Raw genomic sequence first — 24,664 nt, 5'->3', positions numbered from 1 at the left:
AGGAAGCATTGCTTGACTCAGGTAGTACCATTTCATCAATCAGCCGTTCTTCAGTAGACCTTCTAGCTCTTCCCACTAGCTTCACAAAACCCATTTCTGTACTCTTTGGTGACAATCAACAAGTTTATCATTCTAATGTAGTTGCTCATTGCACCTTTCACATCGCCAATACCACTTTCACACATTCTTTTTATGTTCTCCCTAGGCAATTGTTTGCAGTCACAATTGGTTGTGATTGGTTTGTTCAAGCCAGAGCAAGACTACACTTTGACACACATCACCTCATTCTTCCAAACACTCTCCCCATCCCACTCTTGTATTCACAACTGAAGGAGTACGAGCGGAAGTGCGACGTGAGAGAGAGTGCGAGAAGAAGAGCACGGCGATATGGTGAACTCGCTCTACTGTAATGTGTAGAGCATAGTGAGTTATTATTAGGTTTTTACAAAAGAATATGTGTACATACCTGGCGGCCTGCCCACTTACCTGGGCGACCACATTGGGCTTTATACCCCAACAACCTCCCACTTAAATTCCAATGTGGTACTTTAAGTGTGAGAGAAGCTACTATACAAGCTAATATACAAGAGATGTAGAGAAGTGGTGTACTACCCTACACCTAACTGCTTGCGAAAATGCGCAAAGCTCTCTGAGGGAAGTCCTTTTGTAAGTAGATTAGCAGGATTTTCTGTGGTGTGAACTTTGACAAACTGAAGTTGCTTATCCTCGAGCATTTCCCTGATGAAATGATACTTCACATCCACATGCTTTGTCTTTGAGTGATAAACTGGATTGTGAGCCAATTGTATAGCACTTTGACTATCACAATATAACACATGCATCTCTTCTTTGATTCCCAAATCTGTTACTAGTCGATTAAGCCAAATTGATTCTTTGCATGCCTCTGATGCTGCAACATATTCAGCCTCTGTAGTAGACTGAGTAACACAATCTTGTAATCTAGAACGCCATGATACTGCTCCACCAGTCAATGTAAAGACATACCCTGACGTAGACCTTCGGTTGTCTAAGTCACCTGCATAATCTGAGTCTGTAAAACCCTTTACACTTAGCTCCTGACTCCCATAGCATATACGCATACTCTTTGTAGCTTTCAGGTATCTCAATATTCCTTTCACTGCCTCCCAATGTTTCTTGCCTGGGTTTGACATGTATCGACTTACTACTCCCATTGCAAATGCAATGTCTGGGCGAGTAACAATCATTGCATACATCAAACTACCCACTGCAGACGCATATGGAATCTTATCCATTTCAGCCTGTTCTTCCTCAGACATAGGACAATCTTGTTTGCTAAGTTTCACATATGGTGGCAATGGAACACTCAGTGCCTTTCCCTTCTCCATATTGAAACGTTGCAAAACCTTCTCATTATACTCTGTTTGAGATAACCAAATCAACTTCTTTGATCTGTCTCTCTCAATGCGCATACCAAGTATATGACTTGCCTCACCCATGTCTTTCATGTCAAACGATTTTGCTATCTTTGACTTCAAAGCTGAAATTTCTTCCAAGTGCTTGCCAGCAATCAACATGTCATCCACATACAAAATAAGGATCAGCCAACTACCATCCTTAGCCTTCTTTGTATATAGACAGTGATCGAACTCACTACGTTTGTAGCCTTGAGAAAGCATAAACTTGTGGAATTTATGGTACCATGCCCTCGGTGATTGTTTTAAGCCATAAAGACTCTTTAACAACTGGCATACCCAATCTTCCTTGCCTTTCTCAACAAACCCTTCTGGCTGCTGCATGTAAATTTCCACATCTAAATCACCATGCAAGAACGCTGTCTTGACATCCATTTGGTGCAACACCAAATCTAATATGGCAACCAATGCAAGAAAGCATCTCAATGTAGTCATCTTGACCACCGGAGAGAAGACTTCATCAAAGTCAATGCTTTGTTCTTGCTTAAAGCCCTTGGCAACAAGCCTGGCTTTGTACTTTGGCTGACTATCATGAGCGGTGATCTTATACTTGTAAACCCATTTACAGGGTAGATCCTTTTTGCCCCGTGGTAATTTAACTAGCTTCCATGTCTGGTTTTTATGCAGAGCTTTCATCTCTGACTGCATGGCCAATTGCCAATTCCCGGAGTCCTTCATTTGCACTGCTTCCTTGTAACATGAAGGCTCATTGCAATCAGTCAACATGACATAGTTCATAGATGGAACAAACCTATCAGGAGGTCGCATGACACGTCCAGATCTACGCACAATAGGTGGCTCAGGCTCAGCCACAACCTATGGTTCCAATCTATCCTGTCCTTGCTCCTCTTGAGCCCTGACATTTTGTCTTGCACGTGCAGGTCCATCTTCTTGGAAGACAACTCTTCTAATCTCCTCAACTTTCTCTGGTTTAGAATGATATTTGGCTTCATTAAAGTGAACATCATTGCTGCGGATAACCTTGTTGGATTTGGGATCCCAAAGTCTGTACCCCATCTCACCAGAATTACCATAGCCTAGAAAGATGCACTTTCTACTCTTTGGCTCAAGTTTGTTCCTAAATTCCTTTGCAACGTGAGTATATGCCTCACAGCCAAAGACTCTGAGATGCTTGTATGAGGGCAGATTGCCTGACCATACCATCTCTGGCACTGAATCCTTCTGCAAAACCTTGCTAGGAGATCTATTTACAAGATGAACAGATGTTGATACAGCTTCAGCCCAAAACCCATTTGGCAGCTGTGCATTAGACAACATACTTCTGACCTTCTCTTGTATGGTCCTATTCATCCTCTCAGCAACACCATTTTGAGGAGGATTGTAAGGAGCAGTAAGTTCATGTTTTATACCTTTTGACTCACAAAAGTCCTGAAAGGCCTTTGAAACATACTCTCCACCATTGTCAGTGCGTAAGCATTTAAGCTTCTTGCCACTCTGATTCTCCACAAGTGTCACAAACGTTTTAAAAACACTGAACGCTTGATCCTTGTGCTTGAGAAAGTAAACCCATACTTTCCTCGAGTAATCATCTATAAATGTCATAAAGTAAGAAGCTCCCCCTAGAGATAGGTTAGGCATAGGTCCACACAAATCACTATGAACAAGTGCCAACTGTGTATCTCTTCTACCGCTTCTATGCTTGTGGCTACTGTGTTTGCTTACCATACAAAAAATGTTCACAAAATTCAAAATCATTAAATGAAAAGCCAGGCAAATAACCAGAACGAGACAAGATTTCCATTCCCTTCTTGGACATATGTCCTAACCGGCTATGCCACAAAGAAACGTTCGGCTGCTCGGTTACATTGATTACATTTTTAGAGACATTTGATACATAAATCATGTAAAGTCCTCCAGACTTTACTCCATGTGCTACTGTCATAGAACCCTTGGATATCTTCCACATGTTCTATCCAAAAGTGGTGACGTAGCGAACATCATCAAGTAAACCTGTGCTGATCAAGCTCTTTGTAATTGCGGGAACATGTCTCACATTCTTCAGCGTGAAAGAAGAGCCATTCTGAAACTTCAATTGAACATCTCCAACACCTAAGATCTCACATGTCTGCCCATTGCCTAGCCGAACATGATCTTTAGTGGTCACATAAGAGGTAAACCACTCCTTGTTTGGAGACACATGAAGTGATGCCCCTGAGTCTATAATGCAGTCACTCAGTGCATTTCCATCAGATGCTGTAAGAAGAGCTGAGTCCATTGTATTCTTAAAGAAGTAGATGTCTCCTGACACTAGATTGTCATCCTTTGCAACAGTGTTTCTCACATTTATTTCTTAAATCTTCACTGAGGACTTGTTCTTCTCACCATGGTCTTCAGCTTTCTCTTTGCCTTTTTCTTCTTTCCATTCTCTGCAGTCTCTTTTCATGTGACCCTTCTTGCCACAATGGTAGCATTCTATGTCACTCTTGCCTTTAGCACTGCGGGACTTGCTACGAGACTGATTCCTCTTTCCACCTTTGTACTTTTCTTTGGTCCTTCCCCTGACAACTAAGGCTATTCCTTTCCCTTTGTCCATTGTCTTTCTATTGGTTTCTTCAGTAAGCAGACTTCCTTCTACACCTGCTATGTTCAAACCATCTGGAGGTGCAGAATTACTCAAAGCTGTGCGAAAAGTGTCCCAACTTTCCGGCAATGTGATCAACCGGAACATAGCTCTAACAGGTTCATCAAACTTGACACCTTGAGCTGACAACTGACTGTAGATTGTGTTGAATTCATTCAGATGATTAGACATAGGTGTCCCTTCTTTCATCTTCAAGTCAACAAGCTTCTTAAGCCAGTATACCTGTGAAGCTGCACTCTGCTTCTCATAAAGATCACTCAGCTTTAACCATGCTTGATAAGCCGACATCTCGTCTGCTACATTGAACTAAACGCTTTCTGCCAAAGTCAGCATAATGGTAGAAAGTGCCAATTCATCCATTTCTCTCCATTCATCTTTGTCCATATCTTCTGGTTTTATCCCCTTGAGCTTTATAGGTTTTATCTGCTTCTTTTGTACCAACACGTGCCAAATCTGCTGCTTCCACAATGGGAAATTGGTTCCATCCAGCTTCTTGATATTGTAAAGAGCAGTGTCCTGTGATCCAGCCATAGCTACGCTTCACAGTAGTTTACTTTCCTGGGAAAAATTCGGCAGAGTTTCCCCTGTAAACTGACCTCTGAACCAATATCAACCTGTCAATTGAACCAAGAAAGCTTCAGATTCTGCAGAAATTTTGGCAGAGTCTCCTTTGTAAAATGGCTCTGGTGTACTCAAAAATAGACCAAAAAACAGCTCAAAAAACACTGTCTCTCTGACACTGTAAGCTGTGGGTAAACTTGTCCTACACCTGTACTGTCTCGGACTGTCCTGTCACTGTCCTGTAAGCATAAACTGCGACAATGCCTCAACGGCAGTAAAGCAAAGATGCAATCCCAACTGTCTAACTCACAGTCAATACATCCTAGCTGCCTATCTAAGGGTGCTCGAGGGATCGCTCCAAGACCTGTATCACCGAAAGGATCTCAACATTCGAGAATCCCCCAGCTCAATAAAACCTCACTCGACCCTCAACAAAGGATGCAGTAAATCTGTCAGTACATAGATTTCGCACAAAGTCATACATCCACAAATTTCCCACTGTATGCTGTAACCGCTGCGGTGGTTGTTTGCTGCGTGACTCACAGCGAGCAAACCCTCAACAAACATACATCATCTCTGACAATACATCCCATGTGGAAGTACCTGCAATGTCAGGATGAAATCTGGAATATCAAGCAGCAAACACAAGCCACCTGATGAACTAGTGGATTTCGCCTACAGTCTGTGTGTAGATGCGCCCGTGTTGTATGTGACACGCCTCCAAGAACTGTGAGCCGTCCTTCGATGTGTAGACAGCCACAAATCAACACTCTGGGAGTGTCGATATCCTTAGCACCTGCAGTCGTAGGCCGAAAACCCCAAATTTGCAGAGTAGGATCTGCACCCGCTGAGACCACGTAGTCGAAAATGGCCTGCGCAGAACTTTGTCGAAGCCAAACGGTAACCGAGATGACCTCAGAATGAATTTCTGAGCACACCAAGTCCTACGGGCTTGCCCACAAGATTTGGGGCCGTGTCTTTGCCTGTCAAATTTCACTCCAATCTGAGCTGGTGACTCTAGCCTCCTGCAGTGCTGCCCCGAGCCTCGATCTGAGCTCTGATACCAGTTGAAGGAGTACGAGCGGAAGTGCGACGCGAGAGAGAGTGCGAGAAGAAGAGCACGACGATATGGTGAACTCGCTCTACTGTAATGTGTAGAGCATAGTGAGTTCTTATTAGGTTTTTACAAAAGAATATGTGTACATACATGGCGGCCCGCCCACTTACCTGGGCGACCACATTGGGCTTTATACCCCAACAACAACGAGATCCCAACTTTGTACACGCTCAACACACAATCTTATCGACTGATAGTTGCACACATGACATCCGACATCTGCTGAAAAATCTCACATCTTTGTTTCGTAGTACAAACACCATATCTAGAATCATCTTTCCGGTATGCCATTCAATTTGCACAAGAGATTCTTCCCCAATTAAAGTGGTCTCACGCTGACGATCCCCAGCCGCTAATGAACAGATTAACCTCATTGTTCAAGACATGTTGCAGAAAGGTGTGATTGTCCCATCCAACAGCAGTTGGGTTTCTGAGCCACATCTTGTTAGGAAAGATGATGGTTCTCATCGTTTTTGCATCGATTTTCGCCCCCTCAACAAAGTAACAGTTCATGATAGTTACCCACTCCCTCGCATTGATGACCTCCTAGACCAATTAGGACGCTCTTGCTACTTTACTTCACTAGATCTGGCCTCAGGATATTGGCAGATACCACTCAATCCGGGCGACGCCCATAAAACGACATTTCAGACCCCACTTGGCCTTTATGAATTCACCCGCATGCGATTTGGTCTCTCAGATGCTGGCAACACTTTTCAACGCACTGCCAACAACATTTTCCACGACCTCATCTTACAAGGAGTTGTGGTAGTATACCTCGATGAAATTCTGATACACATAGCTACCTGGGAGCATCACTTACAAGTTCTACATGAAGTGCTCAAGCGAATTCAACACTACAATCTCCAGTTACAATTCAAAAAGTGCAAGTGGGGCGCCACTAAGCTCAAATTTCTTGGTTTCATTATCTCAGCCAACGGTATTCAATTGGACCCTGACAAGGTGTTAGCCATACAAATTTATCCGCCCCCTACATCTGTCAAGACGCTTCAGAGCTTCCTCGGCATGGCAAATTTTTCTCTCCGCAATAGGTACAATTGGACTACTGCATGTCAACAGAGCTTTAACCAGTTAAAAAAAATCATTTTACAGGCAGTAGTTCTCGCACATCCTAATTTCCAAAAGCTGTTCTTGCTACAAACCGATGCCTCAAATCATGGGTTGGGGGCCGTGGTGCTCCAACAGGATGACCATGATAGCTGGCGCCCGATCTCATTCATTAGCAGGTCACTTACTTCACCAGAGACCAATTATTCCAATACTGAAAGGGAATTGCTGGCCATTGTTTGGGCTTTTGCCAAATTCCATCCATACCTACAAGGGTCCACCGTGATGGTAGAAACCGACCATCAGCCGCTCATAACCCTTTTGCAGAAACATCACCCCCCAGGTCGCCACTCTTACGCTGGGTATTGGCACTTCAGGAATACACTTTCACAATTCAATACTGCAAGGGTTCAACCAATTATGTGGCGGATGGGCTTTCACGTGCTGAATTTTAGTCAGCCCAATTCACACCAGATCCTGTAGAACTACCTTTAAGTTTATCCCAGATGGCTATTCTACAACAAAACGACCCTGCTCTTCAAATCTTGGCAAATTCTCTTCACTCTCAACTTCTAACTCCAACACACAAGCACTTTGTAATCATCGAGAATGTCTTGTTTTATTCTTCCCTTGGTTCTAATCCCTGAGTGTATATCCCTGCCGCCCTACGTCCTCACTATTTGGCCTATTATCATAGCCACCCCATGTCAGGACAGCTAGGATTCCATAAAGTGCTTGAAAAACTTAGGCAGCATTATTATTGGCCCAAAATGCGTCAGTCTGTCTCACAATTCATCCAACAATGTCAAATTTTCCAACACATTAAGACTCCTGCAGAGAAGCCAAGTCTCTTATCACCCATGCTAGCTCGTACACCTTTCGAGCTCGTCGGCTAGGATTTCATGGGTCCTTTTCCGGTTTCCTTATAGGGTAATCGCTACATCCTTGTCATCACTGAATATCTTACACGCTGGTGTGAAGCCATAGCCCTCCCTGACGTCTCCGCTAGTACAATCGCTCACGCCCTCCTGCACAAACTCATTTTCAGCCATGGTTGTCCTCTTCAACTCCTATACGATCAAGGCCCACAATTCAAAGCAGAAGTCCTTGAAGTCCTTACCAAAGCCCTCGGTGTTCAACAACTGTTTACTTCAGCTTACCACCCGCAAACCAACGGCCTCATCGAGCGCATGAATCGTACACTCAAGCAAATAATCACTGCATTCGTGGACCCACTTCACAAAACCTGGGATCAGATCCTCCCATATGCAGTACATGCCTACAATACCTCAGTCCAGTCCACAACCCGAATCAGCCCTTTCCGAGCTCTCTACATACAGCCAGTCTTCAGCCCTCCAAGTCAGATGCCATTGATTGGCTGCACCACCTACAACAAGTACAACCCTTACTACGCAGCTCATTGCTCCGTAATCTTCAACAAGCACAATTGCGGCGGCAGAAAAGAGCTTACGACAATGGCGGTGTTCGTGTCACATATAACCAGGGAGATCATGTCATGCTTTCCTACCCCCTCCGTTGTCAAGAGCTCAACGAATCTCTACTTCATCGCTGGCTTGGTCCGTATGTGGTTCTGCAGCACCTCCACACCAACACATACAGCCTGCAACGCATCTCCAATGGTGCCATCACAATTGCCCATGTCATCCGCATGAAGCCTTTCCATGCACCTGCCCCAGTAGGTTGACTTAGGGGGGAGATGTGGTATCACTGCCACCCTGGCATTGTATGCTGACAAGTATGCAAATCTGGCAAATGAAACTAACCAGCTCTTGACTCAGCACGCTGGTCTAATAGATGTAAACAACCAGTTCTTGGAAACCACACGGTGAGCTATAATAGAAGAAGCCTGGCCGGTTCTGAGGCAGGTTCAGTCTAATCTAAGCCTGATAAGGGTGGACTGAGGTATTGTAGGGATGTACTGCATATGGGAGGATCTGATCCCAGGTTTGGTGAAGGGGGTCCACGAATGCAGTGATTATTTGCTTGAGGGTACGATTCATGCGTTCGGTGAGGCCGTTGGTTTGCGGGTGGTAAGCTGAAGTAAACAATTGTTGAACACCGAGGGCTTTGGTAAGGACTTCAAGGACTTCTGCTTTGAATTGTGGGCCTTGATCGGATAGGAGTTGAAGAGGACAACCATGGCTGAAAATGAGTGTGTGCAGGAGGGCGTGAGCGATTGTATTAGCGGAGACGTCAGGGAGGGCTATGGCTTCACACCAGCGTGTAAGATATTCAGTGATGACGAGGATGTAGCGATTACCCTGTAAGGAAACCGGAAAAGGACCCATGAAATCCTAGTCGACAAGCTCGAAAGGTGTAAAGTATGAGCTTTGTCCTAAGGTGTGAGTCAAGGAGAGGAGAGTGGATTTATCCCACATACTATAGAGCAAGGCTGTAGAGCTACTTAAAGCTCATTTCTTGAATCAATAAACAACTCATTTTGCACTACATGCTTGTCTATGGTGAGCTTGTGCTAAGCTAAGTCAATACTCAAGATTGTGTTTATGAGTCCAAGCTAATCTATCTTGGAACCTAATTCACTTGGGTGATAACCTTGCTTACACACACTCACACACGCACCATGTTTCTCTTTCATCCACCATAGCTAGCACGATCCAAATCCTAACATTTGGTATCAGAGCCATGGTGTGCTAGCTAGGATTTTCATTATGCATTAGTGTGTGTTAATCATTAGCATCTCCATTAGATCGATTAGCATTGCATAATTGTTGTCACGGCCCATTAAAAATTTCATAGTTAAGTTGCATATCTCACTAATTAAGCACTAATCTAGCTATGTGTGGGCATGTCCTTGGCACACCCAAGAGGCCACTACCCTCCATGGCTAGGTAGACTTGATTAGGGAGAGGATTAGCATCATTTGAATTGCATTTTAGATTGCCTTTTTTTGCATCAATTTTTGCATCATTTGCCTCTTCAATTAAATTCATTAAACTCATTTTCCTTTTGCATTGTTCACCTCATCTCGAAGCTCTCCTCGCAAGCTTTTCATAGAGCCTGCAAGCACTCAAACTTGAGCTCGATAACTCCCTAAAACTCCATCCCCAATTTTGCCTAAAAATAGGTGTGTGTGTGTGAGTTTGTGCGGGAAAGGGACTACCGAGCTTGGCTTAAAAACTTGCTTTTCGGAGCTTTTCCACAAGCAAGGCTCGTGGGCTTGTTGGCTAGCCCAAAATAGGTAGTCTATTCTTGGGAAGGAGGTCCGAGGTTCAAATTGGCTAATCTAAATTGAGCAAGTGGGCAGACCCGAATCGGCATTGCAAAACAATTTTTTGGAGCCTGGAGGGTCCGCTGGGGTAGATTCCCACAGTTGACCGCGTGCCTTGCCCAAAGGTTCTGCCCGGTGTGCCCCCGGCTCTACCCGCGCCTGCCCGATCGTGCTCGCCTTGCCCTTTTTTGCCCGGACTGCCCGAAAAACTGCCCGCTTGCCCGACTTCAATCTCCGCCCGTCTTGGGCCCTCCTTCCCGCGCTGCTCCCGGCCTCAAGATCCCCGACCTTTTAAGAACCTGCTCCCGCAAGCATAATCAAGAAAGTGTCTCCATAACCTCCAACTCCCTCAAGGGGGCAGTCCCGCGAGGTTACGACCTCAAGACCTCAAAGCTCCCAAGCTCAAGGCCTTGTTCCCATTGAGTGGCCGGCCCTCTCAAGTCAATTTAACCCCCTCAAGCCTCAAAGTTCTTTCAAAGCCTTCCAAAAGGCATTCAAAGGCGGATCTCATCGAGCTTCAAAGGGAATTTCCAAGAAATTTAAGGGAGGGTGAAACTTCAAACCTTTACCGAGCATCCAAGGGCTGCCAAAGGGGCCGTTTACCAAGCTTCAAGGAGTTCCTTCAAGCATCAAAAGCAAAAACAAAGAATCATTTCCCCTATCTGTGAAGAGGAGCTTCACCGACAGTGAAGAGGAGCTTCACATTTGAAGGGAAAAATTCCAAAGTACAAATTAAAATCTTGCAGCCAAGCACAACAAATTTCTTGCAATGTATGTAATTGTATTTGTCTACATGGATGACATTATGTGCTTTTGTGTTGGGATAGACATTGGCATTGGAGAGTCTCCAAATTGCTAAAACCTTCCATATGTGAAGAATTTGTGACAAATTGTATGAGAAACACCGCATGCTTGGGCTCTCGAAGTATGACCAAGATGGAAGAGAGAATTAATTTTTGCATAAACCTTTTTCATAGGATATTTTAGCATATTGTTGCATGTCATTATGACACATGGAATAAAGCCCGATTGTACCACAAAAAGGGGGACAGAAGTACTCATTCGATGGGAGGATACGAAGTCAGACCATGAAGCAATTGAAAGCAAAAGCAGAAGCAACGAAGGCAAGAGACCTGACAGAGGATCAGCTCACATAGTAGAAGACAAAAAGGACGAAGACGAAGGTAGCGTTTGGGAAGACCCATTTTGAAGATGTAGACTCTCTACTTGTAGGGGAGGACTTTTTCGTGCGTGGATACCAGCTTATCATCCTGTGTGGACATCACCATCCTTTGTGGATCTTTCTTGTGTGGATTTTACCATCCTGTGTGGATATCACCATCCTTTGTGGACTTTATTTTCTTGTGTGGATACCACCATCCTATGTGGATTTGGATTTTTTGTTAGCCTGTGTGGATCATGCATCTTCAGTATCTTGTCTTAGTCCAAACCTCAAGGGGAGGATTGTAAAGTATGAGCTTTGTCCTAAGGTGTGAGTCAAGGAGAGGAGAGTGGATTTATCCCGCATACTATGGAGCAAGGCTGTAGAGCTACTTAAAGCTCATTTCTTGAATCAATAAACAACTCATTTTGCACTACATGCTTGTCTATGGTGAGCTTGTGCTAAGCTAAGTCAATACTCAAGATTGTGTTTATGAGTCCAAGCTAATCTATCTTGAAACCTAATTCACTTGAGTGATAACCTTGCTTACACACACTCACACACTTGCACCATGTTTCTCTTTCATCCACCATAGCTAGCACGATCCAAATCCTAACAAAAGGTGTACGAGCTAGGATGGGTGATAAGAGACTTGGCTTCTCTGCAGGAGTCTTAATGTGTTGGCAAATTTGACATTGTTGGATGAATTGTGAGACAGACTGACGCGTTTTGGGCCAATAATAATGCTGCCTAAGTTTTTCTAGCACTTTATGGAATCCTAGCTGTCCTGACATGGGGTGGCTATGATAATAGGCCAAATAGTGAGGACGTAGGGCGGCAGGGATATACACTCAGGGATCAGAACCAGGGGTAGAATAAAACAAGACACTCTCGATGATTACAAAGTGCTTGTGTGCTCGAGTTAGAAGCTGAGAGTGAAGAGAATTTGCCAAGATTTGAAGAGCAGGGTAGTTTTGTTGTAGAATAGCCATGTGGGATAAACTTACAGGGAGTTCTACAGGATCTGGTGTGAATTGGGCTGACTGAAATTCAGCACGTGAAAGCCCATCTGCCACATAATTGGTTGAACCCTTGCGGTATTGAATTGTGAAAGTGTATTCCTGAAGTGCCAACACCCAGCGTAAGAGTCGGCCTGGGAGGTGATGTTTCTTCAAAAGGGGTATGAGCGGCTGATGGTCGGTTTCTACCATCATGGTGGACCCTTGTAGGTATGGATGGAATTTGGAAAAAGCCCAAACAATGGCCAGAAATTCCCTTTCAGTAGTGGAATAATTGGTCTCTGCTGAAGTAAGTGACCTGCTAATGAATGAGACCGGGCTCCAGCTATCATGGTCATCCTGTTGGAGCAGCACGGCCCCCAGCCCATGATTTGAGGCATCGATTTGCAGCAAGAATGGCTTTTGGAAATTAGGATATGCGAGAACTGTTGCCTGCAAGATGATTTGTTTTAACTGTTTAAAGCTCTGTTGACATGCAGTAGTCCAATTGTACCTATTGCCTTTCTTGAGAAGTTGGTGAAGAGGATACATGATGGAGGCCAAGTTGGGGACAAAGCGGAGAGAAAAATTTGCCATGCCGAGGAAGCTCTGAAGCGTCTTGACAGATGTAGGGGACGGATAACTTTGTATGGCTAACACCTTGTCAGGGTCCAATTGAATACCGTTGGCGGCTGAGATAATGAAACTAAGAAATTTGAGCTTAGTGGCGCCCCACTTGCACTTTTTGAATTGTAACTGGAGATTGTAGTGCTGAATTCGCTTGAGCATTTCATGTAGAACTTATAAGTGATGCTCCCAGGTAGCTGTGTGTATCAGAATGTCATCCAGGTATACTACCACAACTCCTTGTAAGATGAGGTCGTGGAAAATGTTGTTGGCAGTGCGTTGAAAAGTGCTGCCAGCATCTGAGAGACTAAATGGCATGCGTGTGAATTCATAAAGGCCAAGTGGGGTCCGAAATGCCGTTTTATGGGCGTTGACCGGATTGAGTGGTATCTGCCAATATCCTGAGGCCAGATCTAGTGAAGTAAAGTAGCATGAGCGTCCTAATTGGTCTAGGAGGTCATCAATGCGTGGGAGTGGGTAACTATCATGACTTGTTACTTTGTTGAGGGGGCGGAAATTGATGCAAAAACGATGAGAACCATCATCTTTCCTAACAAGATGTGGCTCGGAAACCCAACTGCTGTTGGATGGGACACACCTTTCTGCAACATGTCTTGCACAATGAGGTTAATCTGTTCATTAGCGGCTGGGGATCGTCAGCGTGAGACCACTTTAATTGGGGAAGAATCTCCTGTGCAAATTGAATGGCATACCGGAAAGTTGATTCTAGATGTGGTGTTTGTACTACGAAACAAAGATGTGAAATTTTTCAGTAGATGTCGGATGTCATGTGTGCGATTATCAGTCGATAAGATTGTGTGTTGAGCGTGTACAAAGTTGGGACCTCGTTGTGAATACAAGAGTGGGATGGGGAGAGTGTTTGGACGAATGAGGTGATGGGTGTCAAAGTGTAGTCTTGCTCTGGCTTGAACAAACCAATCACAACCAATTGTGACTGCAAACAATTGCCTAGGGAGAACATAAAAAGAATGTGTGAAAGTGGTATTGGCGATGTGAAAGGTGCAATGAGCAACTACATTAGAATGATAAACTTGTTGATTGTCACCAAAGAGTACAGAAATGGGTTTTGTGAAGCTAGTGGGAAGAGCTAGAAGGTCTACTGAAGAACGGCTGATTGATGAAATGGTACTACCTGAGTCAAGCAATGCTTCCTGAGATGTGCCCACAAGCTAGATGATGGTTGAGCACACCGTGCGGCTAGAAGTGGCAATAGCTTGGAATTGCAGATGAGTGCCTTCCATCATCCATCCGCTTAGATGTTTTCTGGTAGAGCAGCAAGAGTGGCAGCATCCTCGATGTGAACCTGAGTGTTTTGTACCTGCTGCTCTACTGATGAGACCTCAGTCTTCGACAATATCTCCTGATATGCCCATATGTGTTGCAATAGAAACACTTAGGGCGACCTTGTGCATCCCGTTCCGGTAGCGACCTTCTGTTAGAGATTTGAGCATTTTGCACATCTATATCCATTGGAGTAGGGAGTGATACTTGCACCTGATTCCAGTTAGGCTGTGAAAGATTCTGAAATACCTGATCTTGATCAGCTTGGCCAGTACCTTCGATACGTTGAGCAATCTGAATGACTGAATGAAAACTCGTTGGGCCTTGATCGCGTACCTGCCGAGAGATGTCGTGACGCAGACGCGGCCAAAGAAAGAACAACTTCATCTCCTTCGACATGGTAGGATCTTCCCGTAAGAGCAGCTGGTTAATCTTGACAGCAAATTGAGCTACAGGTTCGTGTTGTTGTTGTCGCAAGGCCTTCAGTTGTTCTAGCACCGTTTGGGTGATGTTCTGATGGGCGAAATTCTGGATTAGCAACGTCTTGAGGAGTCTCCAATCACCTTTGACGCTGTCGGGTTGCTGAACAAACCAGGTTGGTGCGACGCCTTCGAACAAAGTTCTGGCTTCCATGGCACAACATTGATCGTGCCATTGATGATAGGTGGCGACATTATCAAAATGGTCGAGCCAGGTCAAAACTTCCTCTGTGGGGAGACCTGAGAATGATTTGGGCGAATCTTGGGGTATGTAGAATGAGCTTTGGCTGAGTGTGTGGTGAGATAAGCGACTAGTGTGACTGATTCGTGTGATTGACCTGAGCTAGGAGTGTAGAGATCGCTTGGAACATCTGGTCGATGGCCCCAGGCTGTGAAGGGAATTCTGGGTGCATAGAAGCATCTTTGTATGGCGGAGAATTGGGTTGATGCCTTGGAGACAAGCTGTGGCTCATGATGTCTGCTAAGAATTCTGTAAGGTGGGACAGAAATGGAGTGGAAAATGCCCAAGAAAATAGAAGGTAACGCTCAAGAAATAGTTTCTTGAGTGCCCGTCAACTCCACCAATGTGGAATACACTTATCAGGCTTAGATTAGACTGAACCTGCCTCAGAACCGGCCAGGCTTCTTCTATTATAGCTCACCATGTGGTTGCCAAGAACTGGTTGGTTACATCTGTTAGACCAGCGTGCTGGGCCAAGAGCTAGTTATTTCATTTGCCAGATCTACATACTCATCAGCATACAATGCCAGAGTGGCAGTGATACCACAATATTGTTTATACTTGTTGTTTTGCTATATTGAGAGATTTACTTTGATTAATTAAAAATCCATCAAGATTCAATTGTTGTGTTCTTTTGAAAGTTTTTCTCTCTATTTCTATTTGTTGATGATCTTTTCTTGAACTTTTAAGAATACTTTGAAGTTCTGTTGTATTTTTCCTTTCCATCTATATTTATAGCAGCAAAATGATATCATTTTAAAATTGAAATATCATTACACAAATATACATTCATGAATATATAATTATAAATGTATGTAGATATCTACTACTTATAAACATACAAACTTTATGCTAATATGTATGTAGATAGATACTTAAATTTATAATGTATAGACATAAAACTATTATCAAGGTTTATATACCTTTATTTAAATCAGTTACTATGAGCATATATTTGATTTTATTTTTTTGTTTTCATTATATTAAAAGATATATTAGATACTGATTATAGACAATTCAATGTAAAAAAGATATGCAAAATTTTTCCACAGTATTTTTTTAAAGAAGGACTTTGAATGTTTTTGGAATTGATAATTCTCTACAGAGAATGGATTATAGAGTGTATATATTTTGTTGATAATTTTTTGTTTTGAGGTACTTTCACTTTATAACAATCTACGACGAATAATCTCTCACATATAATGAGAAATTTCAATAATGTTTCCCATAATTTTGGTTCGCAAATGTATATCTCCATCAAATAATATGGTTTTTAATTTCTTCCCCAAAAATGAAATATTCTTTCAAGCAGCAAATATTCTTTTCAATCAATGATGGGAATAAACTACGTTTGATTTCTTCGCTTGCAATTTTACTGTGTTCAAAAATTTAAGATTCGTTTTTTGAAATTGATTTTTGTCTTTGATGACCTTAGTTGACATCTACAAGTTAACTAAATAAAGGATTAAATTAGAGACTTTAATTTTATATACAAGTTAGTTTGGTTTTTTTTGTTATAAAATACCTTGAAGATATTTGCAGATGCCTTTTACATAATTGAGAACCTACTCGGAAATATTTATGCTCTCCCTAAATCCATTGCGCAAAGATTGATGTAAATTGTCCTTTTATTACGTTAATGTGTGTGTGTGTGTGTGTGTGTGTGTGTGTGTGTGAGAGAGAGAGAGAGAGAGAGAGAGAGAGAGAGAGAGAGAGAGAGAGAGAGAGAGAGAGAGAGAGAGAGAGAGAGAGAGCGCAAACAATGAATGATCTTATGTTTAGTGTAAAACAATAGTTTTATTCTACATGTTGCTAATTTTTGGTGGTGTCATTCTAAGGCATAAGGCATTATGCTTGTTTAAGTTCGATTTCAAATTGATGATTTCCCTATCTAAATTATCTATTTGTGTCTTCATCTTCTTGAGATTCTTGCTCATTATCTCATTGTTAAGATCTGGAATGATGTTATCATAAGGATTTTGGGATGTGCCCATATGATCTTTTATACTTTAGCCATTGTCTTTAATCTCCTTTGTCTCCCCTAGAATTTTTAAACTTACTTTCAACTTCATCTTGCATTGGTACTACTCCATGGATTGGAGTGCCGTTTTAACTCACTCCATATATATGAAAAATATTTCATATACATTTCATGGTTTAGATCTATTGTACTAAATAGATTAATGACTTTGTTATGAAGAGATGATGAAGTTGAACAATCAATGTTTGGTGAATTGTTTCTTCTATTCTTAGCTCTTTCTTAACTCCTTTATTTTTTTGCTTGCTAATACGGATCGTTTCGGTATTTTCTTCTTTGTTTTCTTTAAGTTCATGATTTTCTATAGTAAAAATGTTATCATACTCAATAAGTGCCTCTTATATGTTATATAAAATTGATGAAATTTAACTACATTTACATTTTTTAATTGACTATAAATTTAAATCAAATTTTCATACCGTGAACTATAGCATCATTGAAATCATTTACATTGGTGCAATGAGCATTTATGCATGTGTACGAGTGTGTATGTGATTTATAGAGAAAAGGGGGGGGGGGAGTAGCAAGTTATTTGAAATCAATAGGCATAGTTATCAATGATGGAAAAAACATTTGAATGTTGCATATTGGTTTGTTTTTTAATGTATAAAACGATTTTTAAAAAAACATATATGAATTTATTGCTTGTTAATTTTTATCAATACATTTGATACTCATAGATAATAGAAACTAATAATTACAGTTATGTTCTCAATGATTCAATAGAAAATTTTTAATAAGAAAAATATCAAATTTCTATGTAATCTATTTTTTTTAATGCACAAACATATTTTTTTAGAAGCTATATATTACAAACATATAGATTCACATATTATCAATAGCAGAAAGAGAGTTCATTAGAATACTACTTTCTCTTTGTTTTGATAAACTTCAAATTGTTCTATGTGCTTATATGTTTTTTCTCTTCTTGTAGAACCTAAATATTATTTCAAACATGAGTTTTTTAAAAATAAAACAAATTTACATACAAAATACACACACACACACACACACACACACACACACACACACACACACACACACACACACACACACACACACACACACACACACACACACACACACACACACACATATATAGTTTCAGAATTAAATTACCTCCAAGAAATCAAGGTTTCTTGCTTTAGATTTTATTTTCAAAAATTAAACATATGATAGAATATATATAAGTTATATGATTCAAAAGAGAATAGGATATGCATGAGCTATTTAATACAAAAGAATGTGATTAACGCAACGTTTAGTTCCAATAAGATTCAGGAGTAAACTTTACAATGATTTTTGGTCTCTCAAAACTTCTATGAGAAAACAATGTACCTCCATTTTCATATGCATACCTTAAATCTACATTTTTATTATGACCCATAAACAAATCATATATTAATATCGTGCAAATATCTATTATATCTACCATTTCCTTATATCTCATTAGCTTTATTTTCTCCCTAAAATGATGACTATTTTGAGTAATAATCCTAAGTGTTCCCCCTATTTTACCAAATGACCCCCAAGTGTTTGATGTTTCTATCATCCATGGATATTCCCAACGTGTAGGAATCAACTCTCTTTCAAACTCCAAAGATAGAGCAATTCATATCTCCATAATCTCAAGATAGCATCTCTCATATTCCTATTGCAGATTCAGCAAGCAGGCTCATTTTATTCCTGTCAGGAAGAAGATAAAGCCAGATCAGATGGCACGCTTGTTTATGAGCAATATTTTCAAGTATCATGGCATGCCATAGTCGATTGTTAGCGACCGTGATCCACACATGGCAAGTATGTTCATGAGAGAACTTAAAGGTCATTTTCTTCTTTTGAACTGTTATTTATACAATTCAATTTTTTATTTTTTCACTCTTTGCTATTAAATATAAGCAGCTAAAAAAAGAAAAAACATAAGTCATACCTTTGTGAAGGTTATAGAGTCTTCAAAGTAGAGAACAACTGAGCAAAATTTGTCGTAAACAATACTTCCAACTATATGACTCCAAGGAGAGATCTTTCTTATGTTGAACATATTTTGCTACATGCACATAAAAGATGACATGTTAACAATGAATTATACGCCATGAAATTTCTAGTGTATATATGTTTGTACATCATAGAATTAACTTACTAATAGATGCTTTTAATATATTCATATTTAAAATCAATATGAATCCAAAGTGATACATAAAAAAATCCTCAAGTTAAGGCAAGTAATGTGTATGATAGAGAGATAGAACGGGAAGAGGGGGGGGGGGGGGGGAGAGAGAGAGAGAGAGAGAGAGAGAGAGAGAGAGAGAGAGAGAGAGGGAGGTGTTTTACTTCACCTTGAGGTATCTACTCAAAGTTAAAAAGTATTTGGCAAGTATCTTGCAATTCCCATGACATCAACTAAGAGTAGACAATATGATGAATTGAGCAAGTAAATTAAGACACAAATATTTGTAGAAAAATCTTAGGTAGGTTTTTGAAGGAAAAATGTTTTGCAATGGGGTCATTGAAAATGTGATTGATTTTCCCTTTTGACTAACCTCATGGCATCAACTCTAAAAGCAATAAACATTGGCCTTAGTGAATACACTGAAGGATTGCATACTAAATTAAAAACCTTCTCGAGGGTTACTACTAATGGTTACTGGATGATCCATGATTAATAATATTTTTTGATGAAAATTCTAGATAAAGTGTTCTTAGCATATGCATTTGATATTAAAGCCTCCTATGAGGCAGTACCACATTATGGTAATAATGAATTAGTTGACACTCTAGAACATATAATAAAATTACTTAGTGGAATGGGTTATAAAGGGTTTAAAAAAACTCGTAAAAATACTTCTCTCACCAAAATACAAAAAGCGATTACATTATCATTTGCATTCTTTATCACTTTGAACCATTTTTTGTTGGATAATTGTGTGTCCAAACTAGGAAACTACATTTTTTTATCAGAAACAAGGGATTCCAATGGGATATGCTTGTTCCCCTTTATGATGTAATCTCTATTTATCATTGTTTGAGTTGGATTATATTTGAAAATTATCAAGACTACAAAAGAATGACATGTTACATGCATTTTTGTATTCATGGAGATACATGGATGATCTCCTCTTCATCAATAATTGGTATGTATTAGAATGCCTAAACCATAATAGACCTCTTTTAGATGAGGACTCCTTTTCTATTTACCCACTTGATATATCAATACCAAGCCCACTTTTAACACCCATATCACTTCATATTTAAGTACTACAATTAAACTGATACGTCCTTCAAGGAGCTTGAAACATTCACTTGTTGGAAAAAAGACAACTTACCAGGAGACCATGTAAATTTTATTCATGCACACAGTAACAGACCAAAATGAATGGCCAAAAAATTTGCATATCTCAGGTACTTCTTATCATTTACAATGCATCAAATACATAATTAGCATTCACTAATTTTTAACGTTTTATAAACCTCTTATCAACCTCTTTGAAAAAACTAGCTTCTGTCCAAATTAAATCGCTAGACATATTACACACTTTTTAAAGAATAATCAATTCCCTAACATTAGAATTGATGTATCACTACTTGTTAAGATTTTGGTAGGGGATGGGTCCACTTGGTGGCCTATCTCCCACCCACCAAGTGGACCTTTCCTCAAGGGGATGGAGGAGGGCCACACACACACACACACACACACACACACACACACACACACACACACACACACACACACACACACACACACACACACACACACACACACACACACACACACAGCATTGGTGGATCCCAATTTCTTACTGAAATAGAATCTTTTTGTACAATCTCAATAAGTACCTTGACAACGGTTTGTCCAAAAAATCTTTCGTATAATAACGGTAATACATTAAGCTGGGTTACTCTAGACACCATATCTACAAATTTGTATGTGATTATAATGTGATTAAGTGATTACAACATAATTAATTACATGTGTCCTTTTATGTAGAAAAAAGCTGCTTCAAGTAGTACTGTATCCTCAAGAAATCCTTTTGGAATTCTGTGACTGGACGGTTATCGAAGTTTGGTTAACTCAATAAATCATTCCGGTTACCTATTTGCAATTTTATGCCTACCTTGTTAATTCACATGGCTTCATATAGGCCAATAATGTAATTATTAATCTTGTTCTATTTTTTGTTGATCCCTAATTGGTTTGTAACATGCACAATGGGACCAATGCTAAGCTGGCCAACTTCATGTACATAGCGGGTCTCCAACCTAATTAAAGGATACCTTGGTTATGACTCACCAAACTTTCAGTGGCGCGTAAATTAATACATAACTATAAACATTTCTTTCTATGGTTATATATCTCCAAGCGAGGCTCTGTATGTATCTCCTACTACTAGTTGGCACACACATTGCGTTCTCTATAGTATCGTGATCAAGAGTTACACACACACACAACCATTTATTCATACACCCATATGCTAAAAAGCGCGCGCGCGCACACACACACACACACACACATGATCACTTGGAATATATTATATTAATTAGTATGTGGCTCCACCTGATCTGATTTATACGGGAGAGTTCTTGCTCATTGTATGTCTCAAAAGACTTTTAAAACGTTGTATAATTAATATGTGAGGCAACCAAAATTTATAAACGTTGTCTCTTACTTTCTTTCTTAATATCGGATCACATGCGTTGCTAGGGTACACAACCCATGTTTTGATAATAAATTTCCCCCCTCACACACACAAAAATATAATGGCGATTAATTCATTCAGGCTCACTCTTTGTAATAGGGCTCGCATACATCCGCATACACTTTTGCACAGCTGCGTAGGGGAGACATGCTTCAACCTATGATCTTCTCTTGCGTACACCCTTTCTTGGAATTTCTCTTTCCACAAGTCATCTTCCTTGCTTGATAAACCCTAGAACCCCAAGGGAACACACTTCATAGCTGGGTCTCTTTTGGTTTAGCTGGAGCTTTGAACTGGCGGTGGACTGGAACTAATAATCTATGAGATAACTCACATAATGTGGATGGTCATAATGTAGCCAACAACTGTATGCATGGGTGCTTAAAAACGGCCCTTCTATTTTTGGAATTGGGGTTCTCTTATTATACGAGTGGTCCTTCTCTGCATTCCCACATGCCCTTTCTTGCTCGGTTCTTTCCCACGAGCGAACACAAGCAAGCACACATACACACACACCCTAGAGGTGATCTCCCCACACAGGATCTCTCTCATTCTCTCTCTCTCTCTCTCTCTCTCTCTCTCACACACACACACACACACACACACACACACACACACACACACACACACACACACACACACACACACACACACATTTTGCATGGACTAATCCTGTGAAGTTACTCGCACGCACACACATTTTCCAAGACCTCGGTGAATCTCCCTCTTCTCCTATTGTTCTATTGTGGTTTGCTGCTCGTGATATGCAGACTATGGATCTTTGGTTGCAAAGCCTTGGACCATATGCAATTTACCTCACATGCCCATGATGGTTTCCCCAATTTTTCACACAACATGGGCATCATGGATCTCTTCACTTGATTCCTTCTCCATGTTGGCCTTCATCACCAGTCACACACACAACAAGATTGATGGAATGTACATCTACGGGGGCAATCGACATCCAGCTTTTTTCACCTACAAACCCTTGTCTGTTTCGGAAAGGAAAAAGATCGACATACAGGTAGGTGCAACTGCAACTACTCAATATATTTTGGGTTTTTGGTAAATAACAAGTTCTGTTGGCATACCTTGGAATACAATACTATTGTATAATTATGGGAAATTAATGTCAATTTTTTGCAATAATAGGAATGTCTTCGATATTTTTTCCATTGAAGATTTTTTTTTTGGAATTTGCAAGTTGTATTGTCCCTTATGTGAATTTTTTGGCTTTGTGCTTTAATTATTGGTACTAATATATAATTAAAGCAAACTCATAATGGTATTTATGGCATATTGGTACTGATGAAATGTTTGCAAGGGTTTCTTGTGAATTGGGATGATTGAGGTTTGGAATATTGAGCCTCACTAAAAAACTTGAAAAAACATATCGACTGATTATACTTGCTATGCATAACTGTTAACTTTAGCAATTTGAATTGAGGTTTAGCTTGATGGTTTTTTGACGTGAAAATAACACATTTACAACTTTTTACTTTTGAATATTTTAGATTTGTATTGGTTTCTCGAAGCCTTAAACCTCATTTAAGGGTCTCAACAAAGATGGCATCGAATATTTTACAAAGGAAATGCTGCCCAAATTTCTACTTTTTGGAGATCAGTAAACTAGAAGATGTAATAAGACATAAATGTCAGTAAGCTCTTGACATTCGATTGGTGTGGCGATCTTTGCTTATAAGGACACCTCATAACATAGCGGTACAAAGAGTGTTGTTGATGTTCGATAGAAATTGATAAACATACACAATCTTGAAAAACATCCAAACTATGGTTCTCTTTTTCTTGTCATAAATCTATTCTCTGCTCGTCTATTAGTTTCTTTGTAATTTAGGACACCGATAACAAGGGGAAGGGGTCATCGACACCTGTTTTCCCATGTAATGCTAGTGATGACGTGCTTGTGTTCTTGGATGGTGGCAGGTAAGAGGTTCCTTCCTTTGGAAGGGGTCATCGACACCTGTTTTCCCAGGTAATGCTAGTGCTGATGTGCTTGTGTTCTTGGATGGTGGCAGGTAAGAGGTTCCTTCCTTGGGATTACAAAAGGAACTGCAGTAATAGTTGGAGATCATCCAGTGTTTGGTTTTGTACTTGTAAACACTTCTCTAATAAGTATATGTATGCAATACATCCAGTCTAAAATGTTGTCATTTGTACAATCTTGTCTCTGTCATTTTTTACTATAAAGACGTATTTTTATGTATTCATGTAACCCTTGTCTGGTCTCTAGTCCCATTGTATGGTTCAATAGTTTGTTAAATCAAACTATTGTTAGATAATCAATCATAAACACACACACTCATGTTTCTAGCTAGCCTTTGGCAGGACTAGCACCATACAATGGACCTAGAACAATTCTTTATCTCTTAACTTGACCTACCTAATCCAAGAGGATGGGTTGGGGCCAATGGTTCCTCATCTGGTCAATCACATAATAGTTGATAGTATCATATTCTAGATCAATAGCTTGCTGTCTGATTAATGTAGGTAGAGTAATGGGTAAGAGTAATTCTCTTACATGTATCCCAATTATTGGCACTAACCTTTTCTCTAATAAATGGTATTAGTGATCATATATAGTTTGCATCTTATATATGTTACCATGATTTGACCCTCTTTGTAGTAGATACGTCTATAAGCGTTATGGGCACCACTTTTATTGAAAGGTTCCCTTTGAAAACATAATTCTGAATTTCTTTTGAACATAAGATAATAATAAGTGATCTAAGCTTGCAATTGATTCTACTTGGTTGAGGTAGGGTTCCACATGGTGAGCCCTACCTCCCACCATGGTGGGCCCTACCTCCTACCATGTGGAACCTCTCCTAGGGTTGGGGGAAGGCCACACACACGCACACCCATTATCACTTGGAATATATTATATTAATTAGTACATGGATCCACCTGATTTGATTTATACGAGAGAGTTCTTGTTCACTGTATGTCTCAAAAGACTTTTAAAATGTTGTACAATTAATATGTGAGGCAACCAAAATATTTAAACGTTGTCACCTACTTTCTTTCTTAATATCGGATCACGTGCACTGTTG

General features: G+C 40.5%; 1 pseudogene; it reads right to left on the bottom strand.

Annotated features, from left to right (window-relative positions):
- Positions 1 to 14,112: 14,112 nt before the first annotated feature.
- Positions 14,113 to 14,774, bottom strand: LOC147439180 (uncharacterized; annotated as a pseudogene).
- Between the last annotated feature and the right edge of the window lie 9,890 nt (positions 14,775 to 24,664).

The sequence above is a fragment of the Adiantum capillus-veneris genome, chromosome 16 (genome assembly GCF_014529385.1).
Source record: "Adiantum capillus-veneris isolate H3 chromosome 16, ASM1452938v2, whole genome shotgun sequence".
NCBI lineage: Eukaryota > Viridiplantae > Streptophyta > Polypodiopsida > Polypodiales > Pteridaceae > Adiantum > Adiantum capillus-veneris.
The sequence above is the reverse complement of the archived record's forward strand: the minus strand, read 5'-3'. Positions and strand labels throughout refer to the sequence as shown.